Below are 16,059 nucleotides of genomic sequence, written 5' to 3'. Positions count from 1 at the left end.
CCCAAAGATACAGATGCAATGAAACCCCGGGGCACCTGCACCCCGATGTTTATAGCAGCAATGTCCACAATAGCCAAACAGTGGAAGGAGCCTCGGTGTCCATCCAAAGATGCATGGATAAAGAAGATGTGGTTTATGTGTACAATGGAATATTACTCAGCCATTAGAAATGACAAATACCCACCATTTGCTTCAATGTAGATGGAACTGGAGGGTATTATGCTGAGTGAAATAAGTCAATCGTAGAAGGACAAACATTATATGTTCTCATTCATTTGGGGAATATAAATAATAGTGAAAGGGAATAGAAGGGGAGAAGAAATGGGTAGGAAATATCAGAAAGGGAGACAGAACATAAAGACTCCTAACTCTGGGAACCGAACTAGGACTGGTGGAAGGGGAGGAGGGCGGGGGGTGTGGGTGAATGGGTGACGGGCACTGAGGGGGCACTTGATGGGATGAGCACTGGGTGTCATTCTGTATGTTAGCAAATTGAACACCAATATAAAATAAAGTTATTTTTTAAAAAATAAATATATTGTTTTGGCAGCTAACAAAATGTTTGAAAAATGTTGACCAATATTCGTATACACATTATTTAGTCCATGATTTGGTAATTATGTGGTGTTCACAAAATTGTTTTCAGAGTTTGCTTTTGCTTCAGATAGGAGCTCAGTCTTTTCTCCATTTGATCATATTAATATATGTCTCTCAATTGCACAAATTGAGCCATTTTCCAACTGACTGGTGAATAAAGGAAATTGAGGGAAAGAGACCAAAAGATAAAGCGAAACTGCTTGGATGAGTTTTTCTTGGGCCTTCATTAATAGCCAAAGAATATATAGTCCAGAAACCTCAAGACAGCTGGTGTCTACATCGCACATTGGATAGTTTGTTACACTTATGATGTGTTAATTGAATTCCTTTTTACAGTGAACAACAAACTGGTAGGCTCCTATACAGAACTGAAGAATTGGCTACTGCAAATCAGTTATCATCTCCATGCTGGTGAACAGGAGCACATCTTACAGGTCTGTGGGGAAAGGCACCAGGATGTACTGATAGCAACAAATGGGAGGTCCTAGAATGAATGAACTCTCTACCCCAAATGGAGATCAAGTGAGGCCAATAGGAGCTGAAAGAATCAGTAAATCACAGAGCGGGATTATGCAGTATTGCTATAGGATGCTTCCAAATGCTTGATTAATGTTGGGTAGTATATCAAAGTGAGACGCAGTGAAATGGAAGGATAGCCATGGGTTCATCTAGCATGTATTTATGAAGATTCCTCCAAAGAATCTAGAAAGTACTGTGCTTGACCCATCGAATGAAATAATAGCAGTGATATTAAAGACCTTGCAGTACTGAAGTAAGTGAAGTAAGTAAGTTATGGCAGGGCCTCCTTCAAATCATACCTTCTGGATGACTGCCTCCTTTGCATACATTTAAAAATGTTCTTAACTTTTTAGTACATTAGTATCAATGCTTGCATAATTTTCTAGGGTGTAGCACACGCACCTGAGTTTGAATCCTGCTCTGGCTCTTACCAGTTGCAAGGACCTTCAAAGGATATTTAACTTTCTTGAATTTAGGCCTTTCCATCTGCAAAAAGAAAATTATTATCTCACAAAGTTATTCTGAGGATTAAATGAGACAGTGTATGTCAAAGTGTCAGTTTCATAGTATTGTCCCAATAAAATAATAATAATAATAATAATAATAATAATAATAATAATAATAAAACAACTAACATTTATATAGTATTCACTGTATTGCAAGCATTGTTAAAAGCATTTATTCATCTTAACTTATATAATGATAATGACTCAATGAGGTAGGTACCATTATTACCTTCATTTTATAGATGAGAAAACTGAAGCATGGAGGAGTTGACCTGCTCAAGGTCATACAACTATGAAGTAGCAATACCAGGATTCAAGCAAGCAGAGTGGCCTACATTCTGTTGCCTACATGTAAGTATTTTCATAGGAAGATAAATACATAGAAAAAAAGAAACAAATGAAAAAAAAAAGAAACAAATGTTTTGAATGATAAAAGAAGAACTGGATTGTTTATGACTTTTGAAGGATAATATTTTTGAAAGAGCAGTCAGTAAATTTAGGAGATATTTATTTAAAAATTATCAACAACTATAATAACTAATGATAAGTAACCTTTTTTTCAGCCTTTACTACTTACTGGACTTTATATTACCTCTCAGGAATCCTGACCTGTAAGCATTCAATAAGCATTAATATTTTCTATCATGAATATGAAGCTCAGAGCCTATTAGGAGGAATACAAGATATACACAATAGTTAGAATACAAAATAGAAAATGCAAAATGACAAGAAACATGAAGGTAAAGTGATCTGGGAGTTCAGAAGCAAGAGAGGGCACTTATGGGGGTGGGAACATATATGGCACTGATAATCAAAAAGGCTTAAAGGAGACAGCCATTTACAAGAAGGAACTTGAGGAGAGGATAAGGGCTGCAAAATGTGGAGCAGGAAAAGAATAAAGTTAGACTAAAATTCTAATAGAAGGGACAGAGACAGTGAATTGCACAGTATATTTTGTGAATTACAGGTAATTAATTTTGGTTGTGAAAGGACTGTAGAAGATGAGCTCAGCTAATTGGGATGAGGTCAGATTTGACTCATAGATATGGATCATAGTCAAGCATGCATATGCTCATGAAAGCCACAACCTGTACCTGAATCCTCTAAGCAGTAGATGGCGATTATAAGTCATCTATTGGCTTCCAGGAAGATATTGAAGGTGATTTTCCTATTCCATAATCTCTCCAACTGGTTTTAGTAAAAAGAGATAGTAGCTTTGCTTGAAAAGGGCTACACAGACTTTTTAACCCTTGTAGTAAGGAATGTGACTTGAAAAATCTTATAAATGCTTTGCTCCCTGTGTGTATCTTTCTTTTTAGTTTAGCTGAAAATTCTACCAGAAGAGCAGAGTTGGAACAGTTTCCCAATATATTACTGAAGGCATTTACTAAAAGCAAAACAAAAAGGTATATTTTAGCCAAGCAGGCCTTTTGAAATCCAGGAGGAGAGCGTCTCCAAAGGAAGGAATGTGCATAAAAATACCCAAAGTTGGATGATGATTGTGGTCTAGTAATGGATTGGGAATTATAAGTCTAAAGATAAATAAGGGAAGGAAGCAGAAGGTGGGATAAAATCTTGCCTCTTTCTTTGAGGATATAAATCCATTCTACTTCCTTTTGAGCAGTCAGAATATCTTGAGGTAGACTTTAGATCTATATCCCTGGATAGAGATGGGAAGATCAGAACTTCAGAGAGGTTGAGGGCAATTAACCATTCCTCAATCATATTCCCTTCTGATGACAGTCTATGAAGATTCTCCCAATTTAAAGAATAGATGTGATTAGATTTGACCCATTCAGACAATCCAAGATAATCACTTCATTGTTTGTGACCTTAATCATATTAATCACAAAGTCCCTTTTCTCATGTAGATGTAAGGTAACATATTCACAGGTTCCAAGGATTAGGGAGGAAGAGAGGGAAAGGAAGAGCAGGAGAGGGAGAGGGAAAGAGAGGAATGAAGTTCACATATCAAGGGGGCAATACATGTTGTCTGAGATTATTCAACTGAACTGCTAAGAAATGGGTATTGTGGGTCAGTCAATCAGACATATACTTTGAATGTCTCTAATAAGAAGAGCATTATTTTTGGTGGCATGAATTTGACAGTGACAGAGAAATGTTAAGAGAAATTAAAAAAAAATAAAAGAGTAGTCCTGCTTCATGCTATACTAGATCGCATGATAATTATGTTAATATAATAATAATTGTTATTATAAATATATTATTATTATCATTAACTTGATATGTCTCAGGCATTATTGGTTTCCCACAAACACTAGTAAAGGATAAATGACACAAACAATTTCTAAACAATTATTTTTCTTCCATCAAGATAGAATTAGTTCTTAAACAAAATTGTTTAAATTCATTTACATTATTTATTAAAATAACCATTAGTCATTGCTAAAAGAAATATGAAATCAATATGATATTATTCTTTGTATATATCTTCCCAGATTTTTATTTTATTTTTTCCCTTTGTTTGCAAAACAGATGAAGATGGAAAAAAATATTTGTTCATTTTGCAGTTTCAACAATGCATATCTTTCCTAGTCATTTGTTGAAGAGCAAGAAATCTAATTCAGAGTATTTGAATCTCAGCCTAGTGTTTTCTTTTATTTTTTTCAGTTCTATTTCTAAAATGAAAGGAAGAGTTAAGATGGTGGAGTAGTAGGGGAACCCTGAGCTTGCCTAATCCCTCAAACACAGCTAAATCATCATCCAACTATTTTGATCAACTATAAATATGATCTGAGGATTAAGAAAACAATGTGCTAAGTTGGAGGGAGAGAACATAGTAGATACCAGATTCAGAACCAAGAACTGAGGGAGAGGAAAAACAGGGCCCTGAAAGGGAGGGAACACTTTCTGCAGAATAAAGTCAGGGAGAGGGAGGGAGAGGGAGAGAGAGCACAGTGGGTAGGAATTGCACAGTAAGCCACAGCAAAAAGATCCCCTGGGTCCTATTGGGAGAGATTGCACCTCAGTTTATTTGGAAGAGAGTATTTTGTCTCTCCAAAGACAAAAAGCCAACTGGGAGCCACTGAGTGGTGCTCAACAGCAAGGACAGAGATGTGCACAGAGGGAATAAAACCTCATAGCAGCTTTTTTTTTTTTGTCTTTTTTTTAATTAATTTTTATTGGTGTTCAATTGACCAACATACAGAAAAACACCCAGTGCTCATCCCGTCAAGTGTCCACCTCAGTGCCCGTCACCCATTCCCCTCCAACACCCGCCCTCCTCCCCTTCCACCACCCCTAGTTCGTTTCCCCGAGTTAGGAGTCTTTATGTTCTGTCTCCCTTCCTGATATTTCCCAACATTTCTTTTCCCTTCCTTTATATTCCCTTTCACTATCATTCATATTCCCCAAATGAATGAGAACATACACTGTTTGTCCTTCTCCGATTGACTTATTTCACTCAGCATAATACGCTCCAGTTCCATCCACGTTGAAGCAAATGGTGGGTATTTGTCGTTTCTAATGGCTGAGTAATATTCCATTGTATACATAAACCACATCTTCTATATCCATTCATCTTTCGATGGACACCGAGGCTCCTTCCACAGTTTGGCTATTGCGGCCATTGCTGACAGAAACATCGGGGTGCAGGTGCCCTGACGTTTCATTGCATCTGTATGTTTGGGGTAAATCCCCAACAGTGCAATTGCTGGGTCGTAGGGCAGGTCTATTTTTAACTCTCTGAGGAACCTCCACACAGTTTTCCAGAGTGGCTGCACCAGTTCCCATTCCCACCAACAGTGTAAGAGGGTTCCCTTTTCTCCGCATCCTCTCCAACATTTGTTGTTTCCTGCCTTGTTAATTTTCCCCATTCTCACTGGTGTAAGGTGGTATCTCATTGTGGTTTTGATTTGTATTTCCCAGATGGCAAGTGATGCAGAGCATTTTCTCATGTGCATGTTGGCCATGTCTATGTCTTCCTCTGTGAGATTTCTCTTCATGTCTTTTGCCCATTTCATGATTGGATTGTTTGCTTCTTTGGTGTTGAGTTTAATAAGTTCTTTATAGATTTTGGAAACTAGCCCTTTATCTGATATGTCATTTGCAAATATCTTCTCCCATTCTGTAGGTTGTCTTTTGGTTTTGTTGACTGTATCCTTTGCTGTGCAAAAGCTTCTTATCTTGATGAATTCCCAATAGTTCATTTTTGCTTTTGTTTCTTTTGCCTTTGCGGATGTATCTTGCAAGAAGTTACTGTGGCCGAGCTCAAAAAGGGTGTTGCCTGTGTTCTCTTCTATGATTTTGATGGACTCTTGTCTCACATTTAGATCTCTCATCCATTTTGAGTTTATCTTTGTGTATGGTGAAAGAGAGTGGTCCAGTTTCATTCTTCTGCATGTGGATGTCCAATTTCCCAGCACCATTTATTGAAGAGAATGTCTTTCTTCCAATGGATAGTCTTTCCTCCTTTATCAAATATTAGTTGACCATACATTTCAGGGTCCACTTCTGGGTTCTCTATTCTGTTCCATTGATCTATGTGTCTGTTTTTGTGCCAGTACCACGCTGTCTTGATGACCACAGCTTTGTAGTACAACCTGAAATCTGGCATTGTGATGCCCCCAGCTATGGTTTTCTTTTTTAAAATTCCTCTGGCTATTCGGGGTCTTTTCTGATTCCACACAAATCTTAAAATAATTTGTTCTAGCTCTCTGAAGAAAGTCCATGGTATTTTGATAGGGATTGCATTAAACGTGTAAATTGCCCTGGGTAACATTGACATTTTTACAATATTAATTCTGCCAATCCATGAGCATGGAATATTTTTCCATCTCTTTGTGTCTTCCTCAATTTCTTTCAGAAGTGTTCTATGGTTTTTAGGGTATAGATCTTTTACCTCTTTGGTTAGGTTTATTCCTAGGTATCTTATGCTTTTGGGTGCAATTGTAAATGGGATTGACTCCTTAATTTCTCTTTCTTCAGTCTCATTGTTACTGTATAGAAATGCCATTGATTTCTGGGCATTGATTTTGTATCCTGCCATGCTACCAAATTGCTGTATGAGTTCTAGCAATCTTGGGGTGGAGGCTTTTGGGTTTTCTATGTAGAGTTTCATGTCATCGGCGAAGAGGGAGAGTTTGACTTCTTCTTTGCCAATTTGAATGCCTTTAATGTCTTTTTGTTGTCTGATTGCTGAGGCGAGGACTTCCAGTACTATGTTGAACAGCAGTGGTGAGAGTGGACATCCCTGTCTTGTTCCTGATCTTAGGGGAAAGGCTCCCAGTGCTTCCCCATTGAGAATGATATTTGCTGTGGGCTTTTCGTAAATGGCTTTTAAGATGTCGAGGAAAGTTCCCTCTATCCCAGCACTCTGAAGGGTTTTGATCAGGAATGGATGCTGTATTTTGTCAAATGCTTTCTCTGCATCTAATGAGAGTATCATATGGTTCTTGGTTTTTCTCTTGCTGATATGATGAATCACATTGATGGTTTTACGAGTGTTGAACCAGCCTTGTGTCCCAGGGATAAATCCTACTTGGTCATGGTGAATAATTTTCTTAATGTGTTGTTGGATCCTATTAGCTAGTATCTTGTGGAGAATTTTTGCATCCATGTTCATCAGGGATATTGGTCTGTAATTCTCCTTTTTGGTGGGGTCTTTGTCTGGTTTCGGAATTAAGGTGATGCTGGCCTCATAGAACGAATTTGGAAGTACTCCATCTCTTTCTATCTTTCCAAACAGCTTTAGTAGAATAGGTATGATTTCTTCTTTAAACGTTTGATAGAATTCCCCTGGGAAGCCATCTGGCCCTGGACTCTTGTGTCTTGGGAGGTTTTTGATGACTGCTTCAATTTCCTCCCTGGTTATTGGCCTGTTCAGGTTTTCTATTTCTTCCTGCTTCAGTTTTGGTAGTTTGTGGCTTCCCAGGAATGCGTCCATTTCTTCTAGATTTCCTAATTTATTGGCGTACAGCTGTTCATAATATGTTTTTAAAATCGTTTGTATTTCCTTGGTGTTGGTAGTGATCTCTCCTTTCTCATTCATGATTTTATTAATTTGAGTCTTCTCTCTCTTCTTTTTAATAAGGTTGGCTAATGGTTTATCTATCTTATTAATTCTTTCAAAGAACCAACTCCTGGTTCTGTTGATCTGTTCCACAGTTCTTTTGGTCTCGATATCATTTAGTTCTGCTCGAATTTTAATTAACTGTCTTCTTCTGCTGGGGGTGGGGTCTATTTGTTGCTTTTTCTCTAGTTCCTTTATGTGTAAGGTGAGCTTTTGAATTTGAGTTCTTTCCAGTTTTTGAATGGATGCTTGTATTGCGATGTATTTCCCCCTCAGGACTGCTTTTGCTGCATCCCAAAGATTTTGAACGGTTGTATCTTCATTCTCATTAGTTTCCATGAATCTTTTTAATTCTTCCTTAATTTCCTGGTTAACCTTTTCATGTTTTAGCAGGATGGTCCTTAACCTCCACGTGTTTGTGGTCCTTCCAAATTTCTTGTTGTGATTGAGTTCTAATTTCAAGGCATTATGGTCGGAGAATATACAGGGGACTATCCCGATCTTTTGGTATCAGTTCAGACCCGATTTGTGACCCAGTATGTGGTCTATTCTGGAGAAAGTTCCATGTGCACTTGAGAAGAATGTGCATTCAGTTGAGTTTGGATGTAAAGTTCTGTAGATATCTGTGAAATCCATCTGGTCCAGTGTATCATTTAAAGCTCTTGTTTCTTTGGATATGTTGTGCTTGGAAGACCTATCTAGTATAGAGAGAGCTAGATTGAAGTCACCAAGTATAAGTGTATTATTATCAAAGTATTTCTTCAGTTTGGTTATTAATTGGTTTAAATATTTGGCAGCTCCCACATTTGGGGCATATATATTGAGGATTGTTAAGTCCTCTTGTTGGATAGATCCTTTGAGTATGAGATAGTGTCCCTCTTCATCTCTCACTATAGTCTTCAGGGTAAATTTTAATTTATCTGATATAAGGATGGCAACCCCTGCTTTCTTTTGAGGACCATTTGAATGGTAAATGGTTCTCCAACCTTTTATTTTCAGGCTGTAGGTGTCCTTCTGTCTAAAATGAGTCTCTTGTAGACAGCAAATAGATGGGTCCTGCTTTTTTATCCAGTCTGAAACCCTGCGCCTTTTGATGGGGTCATTAAGCCCGTTCACGTTCAGAGTTACTCTTGATAGATATGAGTTTAGTGTCATCATATCTATTCAGTCCTTGTTTTTGTGGATTGTTCCACTGGACTTCTTCTTAAAGGGGAATTTGAAGAGTCCCCCTTAAAATTTCTTGCAGAGCTGGTTTGGAGGTCACATATTCTTTCAGTTCCTGCCTGTCTTGGAAGCTCATTATCTCTCCTTCCATTTTGAATGAAAGCCTTGCTGGATAAAGTATTCTTGGTTGCATGTTTTTTTCCTTTAGGACCCTGAATATATCCTGCCAGCCCTTTCTGGCCTGCCAGGTCTCTGTGGAGAGGTCTGCTGTTACCCTAATATTCCTCTCCATAAAAGTCAGGGACTTTTTGTCTCTTGCTGCTTTAAGGATCTTCTCCTTACCTTTGGAATTTGCAAGCTTCACTATTAAATGTCGAGGTGTTGAACGGTTTTTGTTGATTTTAGGGGGGGATCTCTCTATTTCCTGGATCTGAATGCCTGTTTCCCTTCCCAGATTCGGAGAGTTTTCAGCTAGGATTTGTTCAAATACGTATTCTGGCCCTCTGTCCCTTTCGGCGCCCTCGGGAACCCCAATTAAACGTAGGTTTTTCTTCCTCAGGCTGTCATTTTTTTCCCTTAATCTATCCTCATGGTATTTTAATTGCCTGTCTCTTTTTTCCTCAGTTTCCCTCTTTGCCATCAACTTGTCTTCTATGTCACTCACTCGTTCTTCCACCTCGTTAACCCTCGTCGTTAGGACTTCTAGCTTGGATTGCATCTCATTCAATTGATTTTTAATTTCTGCCTGATTGGATCTAAATTCTGCAGTCATGAAGTCTCTTGAGTCCTTTATGGTTTTTTCTAGAGCCACCAGTAGCTGTATAATAGTGCTTCTGAATTGGCTTTCTGACATTGAATTGTAATCCAGATTTTGTAACCCTGTGGGAGAGAGGGCTGTTCCTGATTCTTTTTCTTGAGGTGAGGTTTTCCTTCTAGTCATTTTGCTCAGTGCAGATTGGCCAAAAACAAATTGTATTGGGAAAAGGAGAAAAAGAGAGAGAAGGAAAGAAAAGAGAAAAAGAAAAAAGAGAAATAAGAAAAAAAGGGGGGGAAGAGAAGAAAAAGAGAAAGAGAAAGAAAGGAGAAAAAAGAAAAAAAGAGGGGGTGGGGTGGGGGAAGCAATCAGAAATCAAGAAGAAAGAAAGAAAAAAAAAGCACAAAACAAAACAACAACAACAAAAAACCACGGGGGAGTATCTTCCGATTCTGTACACTTTAAGTCCCTTGACTTCCCTTGGAACTGGTCCGTCTCTCTGGTCTTCTGGGGGAGGGCCCTGCTGTGCTGATTCTCAGGTGTTAGCACTTGGGGGAGCTGCTCTTCCCCTGCCTGGTGCAGGGCTCAGTGGGGGTTGTTCACCCCGTGTGAGGCCCCGGGAGGAAGCCACTGTGGCCGGGGCAGCTCTGGGACCCTGGAGTCAGCTGCCGCAGTTGCTCCAGGGCTCTCCGTCTGCAGGGCCTGGGGGCTCCTGGGCGGGGCCGCTGATTTGCTCAGCTCCAGGCAGGAGCGTCCTTGCTGTCCTGGGCCCTCCCGGCCTCTGCCTGTCCCGGGGGAGGCCGGATTCTGGGCTGTGTCCCGGTGCCCTGTGCTCCGGGGCCTGCGCTGTTGGATTCGCGCTCCCGGCGGTGCAGCCCCCTCTGCGGAGCCGCCGCCCGAGCCCCTCCGAGCTGTTCCCGGAGCCGCGCAGCCCCCTCCGCGCAGAGCTTCTTCCTCTGCCCGAGCCGCCGCCGCCGCTGAGCTGCTCCCGGAGACGTGCAGCCCCCTCCGCGGAGCCGCCACCCGAGCCCCTCCGAGCTGCTCCGGGTCCTGCCGAGCGCTGCAGCCCTTAGGGAGCTCGGCGCACTCTCTGCGGCACAGTTCCTCTGTTCCTGTCCCAGGGAGCCCGAGGGCATCCCCGCCTTTCTGGGGATCCTGCTCCAATTCCCCGGGAGGCCTTTCTGCCCGGGAAGGTTGGTGCAGCTCCTGCTCCTCCGGGACGGGGCTCTCCTGTCCTGGGGACACTCGCCCCGGCCTCAGCCCGGCTCCTTGAGGGGCCCCTCCCCCTTGGAGGCCTTTTGTTTCTTTATTTCTTTTTCCCCATCTTCCTACCTTGATAGAAGCACGAACTCTTCTCACTGTAGCGTTCCAGCTGGTCTCTCTTTGAATCTCAGGCCGAATTCGTAGATTTTCAGGATGATTGGATGGTTTTCTAGGTAATTTGTTGAGGACAGGTGACTTGGAGACCCTACTCCTCCGCCATCTTGCCCCTCCCCCCCTCATAGCATCTTTTAAAAAATATTTTTATTTATTTATTCATGAGAAACAGAAAGAGAGAGAGAAAGAGGCAGAGACATAGGCAGAGACATAGACAGAGAGAGAGGCAGACTCTGTGCAGGGAGCCTGATGTGGGACTCCATCCTAGGACTCCATCCTGGGACTCCAGGATCATGCCCTGGGCCAAAGGCAGGCGCTTAACTGCTGAGACACCTAGGCATCCCAGTTGTAGCAGTTTTTTGTTGTGAGCCACAATAGGTTTAAACTGTCATGTGCATGCCAAGTGGCCACTTTTCTGGGACAAAACTGAAAAGAGAGTAGACAGGCAGACTGCAGATAACCTACTTGCTGCTTTTTGCTATCTGCCATAATAGATTCAATCCTCTTTGTGACTGCTTCTCTGGGACAGAACACAGTAGGAGACTGAGTCACATGTAGATGACAGATAACCTTGTTGCAGCTTTTCACTGTACATCACAATCAACTCTAGCCACCATGCACATACTGTGCAAACTGCTTTTCTGGGACAAGATGGTGATAGGCACACTCCAAGGCTCTCCTCCAGGGTAAGAGAGTGAGTCCACACCTTGCCAGGCCCTTTAAAACTTGGAGTTTTGAATCCCACTGCTGGCTAGAGATAAAATACAGGAAATCTGTGGAGCCTGGGCATGCTGACAGCCTGAAAACAGACAGGTTAAGGGCAGGGATCCGAGGAAAGCTTGGGATATAGGAGATTGTTAGCTTTTCTGAGAAGGCCTACTGAACAGCAGTGGCCAGGAACTCCCCTTTCTGGGGACCAGAGAGGAGAGTGACACCATATTTCTCCTCCATCACACCTCTCATCCACCCCAACACACACACACACACACACACACACACACACACACACACACACACACCAGCACAGTTGGGACTTTAGAGAGAAACACAGCACCTCTAGTGGAAGCTGTAGTACCTTACACCAAACCCCATCATCCCCTACTCTTGTGCCTGGCAGGGACATCTTTAGGAGGGCAGCACTGTTTGTGAGCCAGCCAAGTAGGGCTCCCTCAGAAGACCAACACAGCTCCCCCACCACTCTGCCACATGTACCAAGTGCTCCAAAGCATCACCTTTATGACACACTGGACCAGATAGATTTAACAAATATTTTCAGAACATTTCATCCTAAAACAGCAGAATACAATTCTTTTCAAGTGCACACAGAACATTCTTCATAATAGATCACATATTAGCCCATAAAACAAGCTTCAGAAAATTAAAAAAATAGTGAAGTCATACCATGCATCTTTTCTGACAAAAGAGCTATGAAATGAGAAGTCAACCACAAGAACAAATCTGGAAAGACAATAAATATATAAAGATTAAATAACATGTTAATTGGAAGCACTTGGAGGGCTCAGTTGGTTAAGGGTCTGCCACCAGCTCAGGTCATGATCCCAGGACCACAGAATCAAGCCCCACATAAAGCTCCCTGCCTCAGGAGGGAATCTGTTTGTCTCTCTCCTTCTGCCCTTTCCCTCTGCTCCTGTGCTCCCTCTCTCTCATTCTGCTTTCTTTCTCTCTCAAATAAATAAAATCTTAAAAACTAAGTCACATACTATTAAATACTGAATGGGTCAATGGAGAAGAAATCAGAAAGCACATGGAAACAAATAAAAATGAATAGATAATGGCCCAAAAACTTTGGGATGCAAAGCAAAGGATGTTCTGAGAGGAAAGTGTATAGCAATACAGGCCTACCTCAAGAAGCAAGAAAAATCTCTAATTAACAACCTAACCTTACACCTAAATGAGATAGAAAAAAACATAAACAATACCCAAACCACTATAAGGAAGGCAATCATAAAGATTAGAGTGGAAATAAATGATAATATAAGCTAGAAAGACAATAGCACATATCAATGAAGCCAGGATATAGTTCTTTGAAAAGATAAACAAAATTTATGAATATCTAGCCAAATTTATCAAAAAATGACTCAAATAAAGAAAATCACCAATGTAAGATTAGATATACCAACCAACAGCACAGAATATAAACAATTATAAGTGAATATTATGAAAAATTATATGTCAAAAATTTGATATCCTAGAAGAGATGGATAAATTACTAGACAAATGTAATTAGCCAAACTTAACCAGGAAGAAACAGAACATTTGAACTGACTGATTACTAGGAAGGAGATTGAATCATTTATCAAAAAATCCCCAACAAACGAAAGTCCAGGACCAGATGTCCATGGAGGCGAATTCTACCAAATATTTAAAGAAGAATTAATACCAATTCTTCTCAAAGTATTCCAAAGAAGTGGAAGACAAAGGAACTTCAAAATTTGTTTTATGAGGCCAGTTATCACCCTATACCAAAAGAAGATAAAGACACCACATAAAAAGAGAAGTACAGGTCAATATCTCTGATGAACATACAAGCAAAAATCATCAAAAAAAATACTAGCAAACAGAATTTAACAATACATTAAACAAAATTATTCACCACAATAAAGTGAGGTTTATTCCTAGGAAGCAAGGGTGGTTCAGTATTCACAGATCAATTGAGATTATATATTACAACAATAAGAGAAAGGATAAAAACCACACAATCATTTCAATAGATGCAGAAAAATCATTTGACAAAGTACAACATCCATTCATGATAAAAGCCCTCAATAGGTGAAGCTTAGAGGGAATATACTCAACATAATAAAGACCAAATATGAAAAACTCACAGGAAATATCATACTCAATGGGGGATAGATGAGAACTTTTCCCCTAAGATCAGGGAAAATACAAGTATATCCACTCCCACCACTTTTATTCAACATAGTATTGGAAATCCTAGACAGAACAATTAGAAATCAAAAATCAAAAAATAATCCAAATTGATAAGGAAGAAGTCTTTCACTATTTGTGGATGACATGATACTGTATGTGGAAACCCTACAGAATCAACCAAAATATACTACAACTGATAACTGTATTCGGTAAAGTCTCAGAATATAAGTCAATGTGCAGAAATCCACTGCATAATTATGCACTAATAATGAAGCAATGGAAATTGAAATAAAGTAAAGAATCCCATTTAAATTGCAATATATGCAATAAAATATCTAGTGGTAAACAACCAAAGAGATGAAAGAACTGTACTCTGAAAACTATAAAACATTGATGAAAGAAATTCAAGACAACACAAAGACAAACAGTGTATGTTCTCATTCATTTGGGGAATATGAATAATAGTGAAAGGGAATATAAAGGAAGGGAAAAGAAATGTTGGGAAATATCAGGAAGGGAGACAGAACATAAAGACTCCTAACTCGGGGAAACGAACTAGGGGTGGTGGAAGGGGAGGAGGGCGGGTGTTGGAGGGGAATGGGTGACGGGCACTGAGGTGGACACTTGACGGGATGAGCACTGGGTGTTTTTCTGTATGTTGGTAAATTAAACACCAATAAAAGTTAATTAAAAAAATAAAAAAAAAAAAAGAAATGGAAAAAAAATTATATGAGATGTAATAACAAGTATTGTTAAAATGTCCATACTATTCAAAGCAATACACATATTTAATACAATCTCTATAAAACTACAAACAGCGGGCAGCCCGGGTGGCTCAGTGGTTTAGCGCAACCTTCAGCCCAGGGCCTGATCCTGGAGACCCAGTATCAAGTCCCATATCAGGCTCCTTCCATGGAGCCTACTTCTCCCTCTGCCTGTGTCTCTGCCTCTCTCTCTCTCTCTTTGTGTATGTCTCTCATGAATAAATAAATAAAATCTTAAAAAAAAACTACAAACAGCATTTTCCCTCACAGAAGTAGAACACAAAAAATCATAAAATTTATATGGAACCATAATAGACCCTGAAAAGCTAAAGCAACTTTGAAAAAGTAAAGCAAAGCTGGAGGTATCACAATTCCAGACCTCAAGTTATATTACAAAGTTGTAATAAACAAAACAGTATGGCACTGACACAAAAATACACACATAGATCAATAGTACAGAAGAGAAACTCCAGAGATTAACTCACAGTTATATGGTCAATTAATTTGTGAGAAATCAGGAAAGAATATTCAATAGGAAAAAGACCATCTCTTTAACCAGTCGTGTTGGAAAACTGATGAACTCTATGCAAAATAATGAAACTAGACCACTTTCATTCACCATAAACAAAAATAAACTCAACATTGTTTAAAGATCTAAATGTAAGGCCTGAAACCATAAAAATTGTAAATGAAAGAACAGATTCCAATCTATCCAATATTGGCCTTAACAATTTTTTTCTAGATATGTCTCATCAGGCAAGAGAAATAAAAGCAAAAATAAACTATTGGGATATCATCAAAATAAAAAGCTTCTTCACAGTGAAGGAAACAATCAACAAAACTTAAAAGATAATCTATGGAATGGGAGAAAATATTTGCAAATGTCATGTCTAGTAAAGGGAGAGTATCCAGAACGTATAAAGAACTTATTAAACTCAACATGCAAAAAAACGAATAATCCAATTTTAAAATTGGCAAAATACACGAATAGATATTTTTCCAAAGAAGACAGACAGATGGCCAGACACGTGAATAGATGCTCAATGTCACTTATCATTCAGAAAATGCAAATCAAAATTTCAATGAGGTATCACCTCAAACCTGTCAGAATGGCTAAAAGCAATAACACAAGAAACATGTGTTGGCAAGGATGTGGAGTAAAAGGTACACTTAGGCACTGTTGGTGTGAATGCAAACTGATGCAGCTACTCTGGGAAACAGTATGAAGTTTCTTGCATATGTTTGCCTGTGGACAGGTGTAAACCTTTTTTTCATAGTAATTATGTGTCTTCCTTGTGTAAGGAAGAAGTACAGCTGTCACTCTTTACAGATGAACTGATACCACATGTAAAGAGTCCCAAAGATTCCTCCAAAAACCTACTAGAATTAATAAGTGCATTCAGTAAAGTTAAGTATACAAAATTAATATGCTCAAATCTGTTCCATTTCTACACA

The sequence above is a fragment of the Vulpes lagopus genome, chromosome X (assembly GCF_018345385.1).
Source record: "Vulpes lagopus strain Blue_001 chromosome X, ASM1834538v1, whole genome shotgun sequence".
Classification (NCBI taxonomy): Eukaryota; Metazoa; Chordata; class Mammalia; order Carnivora; family Canidae; genus Vulpes; species Vulpes lagopus.
Note: the sequence above shows the minus strand (reverse complement) of the source record.